Source organism: Lagenorhynchus albirostris, chromosome 2, assembly GCF_949774975.1.
Source record: "Lagenorhynchus albirostris chromosome 2, mLagAlb1.1, whole genome shotgun sequence".
In the NCBI taxonomy this organism is placed as follows: Eukaryota; Metazoa; Chordata; class Mammalia; order Artiodactyla; family Delphinidae; genus Lagenorhynchus; species Lagenorhynchus albirostris.
The window spans coordinates 110,309,874-110,318,184 of NC_083096.1; the positions used below are offsets into that span (position 1 = coordinate 110,309,874).

The 8,311-nt window shown below is 34.0% G+C and overlaps 1 long non-coding RNA gene across 2 annotated transcripts in view; it reads left to right on the top strand.

The window, feature by feature from the left end:
- The window catches only part of LOC132514653 (uncharacterized), a 196,323-nt gene that overhangs the window by 38,326 nt on the left and 149,686 nt on the right, over positions 1-8,311 (top strand). The window lies entirely within an intron of this gene.

Sequence of the window (8,311 nt, forward strand, 5' to 3'; positions counted from 1 at the left end):
ATAAAAGTACTTTACTTATCTATGTTTATAAACAAATATAGTATATTTTGTGTGGTTTTAATTTATGTACATGGTATCATACTGTGCCTATAATTCTGTAGTTTTCCTTACTCAATATTATATATATGAAATCTGTTTAATATTGATTAGAGGTAGGTAGACATGATCTATTTCTTTTGGCTGTTGTATAGACCCATCTTACGAATACACCACATTTTGTTTGTCCAGTCCGCTACTGGGGGATAGTTAGAGTGTTTCCAGTTTTCACTGTTAAAAATCATGCTGTAGTGAACATCTTCATGTATCCTAGAACACAAATATTGAGTTTCTTTAAGAGGTCTACATATAAGTGTCTGCATATTTTTTATTTTACTAACTACCACCAGTTGCCTTCAGCAGAAAGTCCCTGTTTCCTCCCATTTTAACGAAAGCTTGATAGCTTTCGTTGGGTGGAAATAGTATCTTCTGGGCTTTTTTTTTTTCAAATGTGCATTTCTTTGGCTGACTTCAAGATTGAGACTCTTTTCCTAAAGTGATTGGCCTTTTAATTTTCCTTCCCTGTGCATTGACAATTCGTGTCCTTTGCCCATTTTGTTGTTGTTGTTGAATTGTTGACATTTTTTTTTCCCCTTTTTTTTACTGAATCTAAAAATATCTGCTTCTTATTTGTCATAAACCTTTAGTGTCTTTAAATTGTTTTTTTTTACTATCTTAAATTTATATGTAATTAAAATTCAAAGAATTGAGTATTTTAATACATGAATATGTATTTCTTCATTTTTTTCAGCTCTTTAATTACTATTATGAATTTATTTGCTTATAAATAGTAATATAATTAAATTTCATACATTGAATTCTTATATTCCTAGAGTTTTGGTTGCATCTCTCAGGATTTTCTATGAAAATGATTATGATTTTCAAATAATGACAATTTTGTCACTTTAAAATACTCATACTTATTCATTATCGTGCCTTTTTGCGTTAGTTAGGGCCTCCAGTATAATACTGACTAGGAGCAATGCTAGCAGGTATCTTGGTGCATTCCTGACTTTAATCTGCATGCTTCTAGTGTTTCCTATAAATTATGATGCTTGATATAGAATTGTCTAGATACTTGCTAAAGTTTCTTTTAAATCCCAGTTTTCCAGATTTTTGTTTCTTAAAAATCATGAATAAGTAGTTGAACATATCACATGCCTTTTCTGCATTGAGATACTTATGTTTTTCTCCTTTAGTCTGTTAATATGGTAAATTGCACTGTTTTTATTTTTTGTCATTATTATCAGTTTTGCTTTTTTATTATTCCAGTTTTTTATTATTATTAGTTCATTTCATTTGGAACTCAGATATATAATTTAATTAATAATTTTCCTCAGTTGATGATAGTCTGTCATCATTTGACCATATCTCCTCTGCTGTATCATTTTACTTATTTTTATTTTCATTATCCACAACTCTGTTCCATTTCTTCTACCCACACTTTTACTTTAATGTGTTTGTTATATATCCTGATACAATAAAGTGTTATTTTTGTGTGTGTGTCTATGCATTAATTTATACAAATGTTATTGGTTTATAGCTATTGCTTTGTTTCAACTTTTTTTCACTCAACACTGTATGTTTAACTCTGTTTTGTTGCTATCTATGCATCTGCTGTATTGTTTTTAAGTATAGTATAGTATAGTAGTAATATATAGTGTAATATTTCAGATTATGTACACTTTGCATTTACTTATCTATTCCCCCAGAGATGGGCACCTAAAGTAACTTTCAACTTTCTGCAACTACAAAATAACACTGTGATAAATATCTTCACGTAAGTTGCTTTTTGATTTGTGCCCTGGTTTCTTTGATGCTTATACCCAGGTATGTGATTGTTGGAACATGAGATAATTTGTACATTGATTTTATTAAATTCCACCAGATTATTTTCCATAATACTGCCTCAGTTACACTCCTGCCAGTAGAGTAGGAGAAATCTTATTTCTCTACTTTCTTACCTACAATTGCTGTTATCTGATTTTTTTTTTTTTTTTTTTTTGTCTGCGTTGGGTCTTCGTTGCTGTGCTCAGGCTTTCTCTAGTTGCAGTGAGCGGGGTCTACTCTTCGTTGTGGTGTGCGTGCTTCTCATCGTGGTGGCTTCTCTTGTTGCAGAGCACAGGTTCTAGGCGCACGGGCTTCAGTAGTTGTGGCACGCGGGCTCAGTAGTTGTGGCTTGCAGGCTCTAGAGCGTAGGCTTGGTAGTTGTGGCGCACGGGCTTACTTGCTCCACGGCATGTGGTATCTTCCCGGACCAGGGATCAAACACATGTCCCTTGCATTGGCAGGCGGGTTCTTAACCACTGCACCACCAGGAAGTCCCTGATTTTTAATTTTTATTAATTTGATTAATGTTAAAGTATATATCAATGTTGAAATTGGGATTTCTCTGATTCTAGTGTGTTTCTCTGATTTCTATACTTACTTGCCACTGAGCTTCCTTTTATTTTTATTTTTTTTAAGTTTTATTTATTTATTTTGGATATAGACCATTTTTTAAAGTCTTTATTGAATTTGTTACTATATTGCTTCTATTTTATGTTTTGGTTTTTTGGCCATGAGGCATGTGGGATCTTAGCTCCCCAACCAGAGGTTGAACCTGCACTCCCTGCTTTGGAAAGCAAGTCTTAACCACTGGATTGCCATGGAAGTCCCTGGGCTTCCTTTTAAATGATTCACCTACTTACGTCCTTTGCCTGTTTTTCTATTGAGGTTTCCTGTCTTTTTCTTATTCGTTTGCAACTGTTTCTTATACATGCCGTATATTAATTCCTTAGCAGGTTTTAAACACTAAAAATATTTTCTTTGGTCTGTCAACTGTCAGTTTTGCCTATGACGTCCTTGTGAGCAGAAGTTCTCAATTTTGATGTATATAAATCCATTTTTTAAAAATGTTTTGTGTTTTTAGGTCTTGCTTGAGAAGTCCTTTCAACCCTAAAATCACTCAGATATTTCCTTTTATTTTCTTCTGTTAGCTTTTAAAATTTGCCTTTTACACTTGAGACTTTATTCCAGATGGCATTCCCCTGTGTGTATGGCATAAATCAAGGAATACTACTTTATTCTTCTGGATCTATTGAGCTAGTTTTCCTAACACTATCTGGAAAGTAATCTATTTTTTTCTATTGATTTATGGTGCTGCCTTTATCAGACATCAATTTCTGTTTCTGAACTTTCTATTCTGTTACATTGTGTATTTGTTTCTGTGTAATTGCATAGTACATTTATTACTATAGCTTTGTAGATTGTATTAATATCTGGGAAAGAAGTTCTTCCATTTTACTTATCTTTTTCAAAATTAGATTAGTTTTTCATGAACCTTTATTTCATATAATTTCAATGATGTGATTGTTAAATCTAGAATTTTTATTGAAATCTGAATTAGTTATCTATTGCTGTATAACTAATTACTCCATAACTTAGTGGCTAAAAAATAAATATTATCACTCAGCTCTGTGGATCAGGAATTCAAAAATATCTTAATTGAATGGTTTCTGTCTTTAGGTCTCTCATGAGATTGTAACCAAGATGTCAACTGGGGCCACAGTCATCTAAAGGCTTGACTTGGTCTGGGGGATTCCTCTCCAGGTAGGTTCACTCACATGGCTGACAAGTTGATGTTGACAGTTGGCAGATCAGTTCCTTGTCACATGAATCTTGTGACAGAGCTTCTTGAATATCCTTACAACATGGAGGCCGATGTATGCTAGAGCAAGTGATCCAGGAGATAGCAAGGTAGAAGCTGCAACGTTATTTATGACCTAGTCTCAAAAGTCACACTCCAACATTCCTGCAACCCTATTGATTGCACAAGACAGCTCTCCTCAGTATGAGAGGTGACTACACCAGGAAGCAAGAATCACTGGGGGCCATCTTGGAGGCTGAGTACCTCAGTTCACCCTCTGGCTGCCAATAATTAATGTCGCTCTCACATGCAAAATAGACTCATCCTTCTCACAAGACTCCCCTAAATCTCACCCCACTACAGAATCAGCTTGAAGTCCAGAATCTCATCTAAATAAGGTCCAGAGGTGATGAGGCTTCTTGGATATATTTCCTTAAGTACAGTTCTTTGAGTACAGTTTCTTTTGATCTGAAAACTTGTGGAGTTAAGAGAGGGAACCAAACAATGCCATGTATATCAGGAGGCAAGAATCACTGGGGGCCAGTCTTAAAGGATGGCTACCACAAAATTTCATTTAACATTTCTTATAAGACAGGTCTATTGGAGACAAATTCCTTCAATCTTTGTTTAAGAAAGTATTTCTCCTTCACTTTTTTTTTTGAATGAAAGATTCTTTAAATTCTGTGGTGCGTTACAATTTTCAAAAGTGTCACATACACGATTTCATATAATCCCATAATAAACTTTCTTTAACCCTCTACCACTATATTGCCTCATACCCTTTCCCTCTCCCCTCTAGTAACCACTAGTTTGTTCTCTATATCTGTGAGTTTGCTTCTTTTGTGTTTTATTCACTAGTTTGTTGTATTTTTAAGATTCCATATATAAGTGATATCATACAGTATTTGTCTTTCTCTGTCTGACTTATTGCACATAGCATAATGTCCTACAAGTCCATCCATGTTGCTGCAAATGGCAAAATTTCATTCTTTTTTATGGCTGAGTAGTATTCCTTTGTAGGTGTATCTACCACATCTTCTTTATCCATCATCTGTTGATGGACACGTAGGTTGCTTCTATACATTGGCAATTGTAAATAACAATGCTATGAACATTGAGGTGCATGTATCTTTTTGAATTAGTGTTGTTGGTTTTTTTGGATATATATCCAGGAGTGGAATTGCTGTGTCATATGGTAGTTCTATTTTTAGTTTTTTGAGAAACCTCCTTACTGTTTTCCACAGTGCCTGCACCAATTTACATTCCCACAACAGTGTATGAGGGTTCCCTTTTCTCCACATCCTTGTCAACATTTGTTATTTGTGTTCTTTTTGATCATAGCCATTCTGATGTGTGTAGGGTGATATTTCATTGTCATTTTGATTTGTATTTCCCTGATGATTAGCGATGTTGAGCATCTTTCCATGTGCCTGTTGGCCATCTGCATTTTTTCTTTGGAAAAATGTCTCTTCAGTTCTTCTGGCCATTTTTTAATTGAGTTTGTTTTTTTGATGTTGAGTTGTATGAACTGTTTATATATGTTGCATGTTAACCCCTTATCAGTCATATCATTTGCAAATATCTTCTCCCATTCAGTAGGTTGTTTTTTTGTTTGTCGATGGTTTCCTTTGCTGTGCAAAAGCTTTTGAATTTAATTAGGTCCCATTTGACTATTTTTGCTTTTGTTTCCTTTGCTTTAGGAGACGGATCCAAAAAAACACTGCTTCAGTTTGTGTCTAAGAGTGTTCTGCATATGTTTTCCTCTAGAAGTTTTATAGTATCCAGTCTTACACTTAGGTCTTTAATCCATTTTGAGTTTATTTTTGGACAGCTACTTGTAAAAGAATAAAATTAGAACATTCTCTAATACCATATACAAAAACAACCTCCTTTGCTTTTGAGGAATAATTTGGCTGGATAGAGAATTCTAGGTTGGTGGTTTCTCTTTCAGCACTTTAAATGTATCACTCTACCCTCTTCTTGCTTGCAGGGTTTCTGAAGAGAATTCTTATCCTGTTCCTTTGTAGGTAAGGCATTTTTTATTTCCAGCTTCTTTCAAGATTTTTTGTCTTTATTTTCTGCAATTTGAATATGATATGCCTAGATATAGATTTTTTTGAATTTTATTATACTTGTTCTCTGAGTTTCCTTAATATGTGGTTGATATTTATCATTAATTTTGGAAAATTCTCAGCCATTATTCATAATTTCTTTTCCTTTCTCTTTCTCCTTCTCCTGCTACTCCCATTGAATTTTTGTAATTGTCACATAGTTCTTGGATATTCTATTCCATTTTTTCTCTTCTTTTTTCTCTTTGCTTTTCAGATATTGACATATCTTCAAGCTTACTAATTCTTTTATTGGCCATGTCCAGTCTACTGATGAGTCCATCAAAGGCATTCTTCATTTCTTTTACAGTGTTTCTGATTTTTAGCATTTAATTTTGATTCTTTATTAAGGCTTACATGTCTCTGCTTATATTACTTACCTGTTTTTACATGTTGTCGATTTTTTATATTAGAGCCCTAGGATATTTATCATAGTTATTTTTAATTCTTTTTTTAAATTTTTATTGGATTATAGTTGATTTACAATGTTGTGTTAGTTTCAGGTGTACAGTGAAGTAAATCAGTTATATATATATATATATATATATATATATATATATATATATATATACACACACACACATATCTCCACTCTTTTTTCGATTCTTTTCCTATATAGGTCATTACAGAGTACTGAGTAGAGTTCCCTGTGCTACACAGTAGATCCTTATTAGTTATCCATTATATATATAGTAGTTTGTATATGTCAATCCCAATCTCCTAATTTATCCTTCTCCCCTTTTCCAGTTATTTTAAATTCTTGATCTGATGATTCCAAAACTTCTGCTCTATCTGAGTCTGGTACTGATGCTTTTGGTCTTTTCAGACTATTTTTTTGCCTTTATCATGCCTTGTAATTTTTGGTTGAAAGCCACACATTGTGTATTGGGTGAAAGGAACTGAGGTAAATAGGCCTTTCATCTGAGGTTTTACACTATCTGGCTATTAGTTAGGGTATGCTTACTGCTGTAGCTTTAGGTGTCGGAGACAAAAATTTCCTCTAGTGTCTATTTTTGTCTCCTTGGATGTTTTGGGCTTCCCTAGAGACTCCTTCTTAAATTGGTTCTGAGGCTTCCAGTTCTTCTATCTGTTATCCCCTGTTATTATACTGCAGCCTTATTCATGTGATGATGAGGTGTGAGGGAAGGGGAAGCATCTTATAGTCCTATAATTAGGTCTCATTTTTTTAGTGTGCTTGTCCCCTGAGCTGTGACCTTCACACATTTTATAGATTTTTTTTCCTTTGATAAGACAGGAAAAACTAAATGGCTCTGGAGTTGGGTATTTCTCTTCCTCCATGTGGAAGGCTAGTGAGGGTTGGATTTGGGTATTTTCCTCTCCCCACATGGAAGTCTAGGGGAGATTGGAGTTGAGTATTTCTCTTCCTCAAAGTTGACTGGGCTCTTGTAAACCCAAGCTGTATGGTTAGGTAATATTGTTTCCCTTGAAGACAACCTTTTGTTAAGGAGAACAGAATGCTCTGGGCATATTTCAAAATGATTACTTTTCCTTCTCCCCCTGCTAAAAATCTGAAATAATTTTTCACCAGTTCTCACTTCTGAGAACCTGGTGGGGCTCCTGGAGCAAAAGCTCAGGAAAGTGTGGAGGTTCCTCTAAGGCCCCCTGGAGTTTTTAACTCTTAAGTTTAGCTGCACTGAGCCTCTTGCAGTTCATCATTTATAGTTTGTGTTCTGTTGGTACTGGCTTCAGTGGCAATGTTTAGCTCCTGGGCTTCTGTTCTTGGTAAGCTGTGATTCTCTATATTAATGGGGCAGCAGATAGTGATGTGGCCTTAATTCTTTGATGGATCTAAGAAGAACTGTTGATTTTCAGTTATTCAGCTTTTTTTCTTGGGAGGATGGTAGTGATGACATCTAGCTCTTTATGTGTCAGACTGGTGCTATTGATTTTTATAAATTGATCTTGTGTCTGGTAACTTTACAGAGCTCTCTTACTAGTTTTAATTATTTGTTAATTCTGTTGGATTTTATATGTCACCTGAAAGTAATTACAGTTTTGTATCTGTCTTCCCAACTATTGTATCTTCTATTTTTTCTTTTAACTGCATAGGAATCCTACTTTCCTCAGTGACTGTTAAAGCTTTGTAAATCATTTCTCAGTACAGTGGCCAAGTAGATAGAATAAATTATTCCTTGACCCTTTGAGACTTTCATAATCAACAGTAATTTTTTATGATTTATAGACTCTTAAGTGATTTGTTTTCCTCAGAATTTAGAATTCTTCCTCTTTTGTGTCTAATTTCTTATCCTACTTGAAGATTTAATGCCCTCTTTTAAAATTTTTTTAAAGATTAAGATTGGACATTAAAGTTCATAGTATCAGGTTAATAAAGTTTTCAAAGGTTTCATTTTTAATGAATAATGGTGGTTGAATTATAATATAATTTTATATGTGTATTGAAATGACAATATAGTTTCCCTTTTTAATCCATTAATGTGGTAAATTACATTGATTTTCTAATATTAAACCATCTTTGGATTCCTAGGATAAATTCAACTTGGCCATAAATTCAACTTGG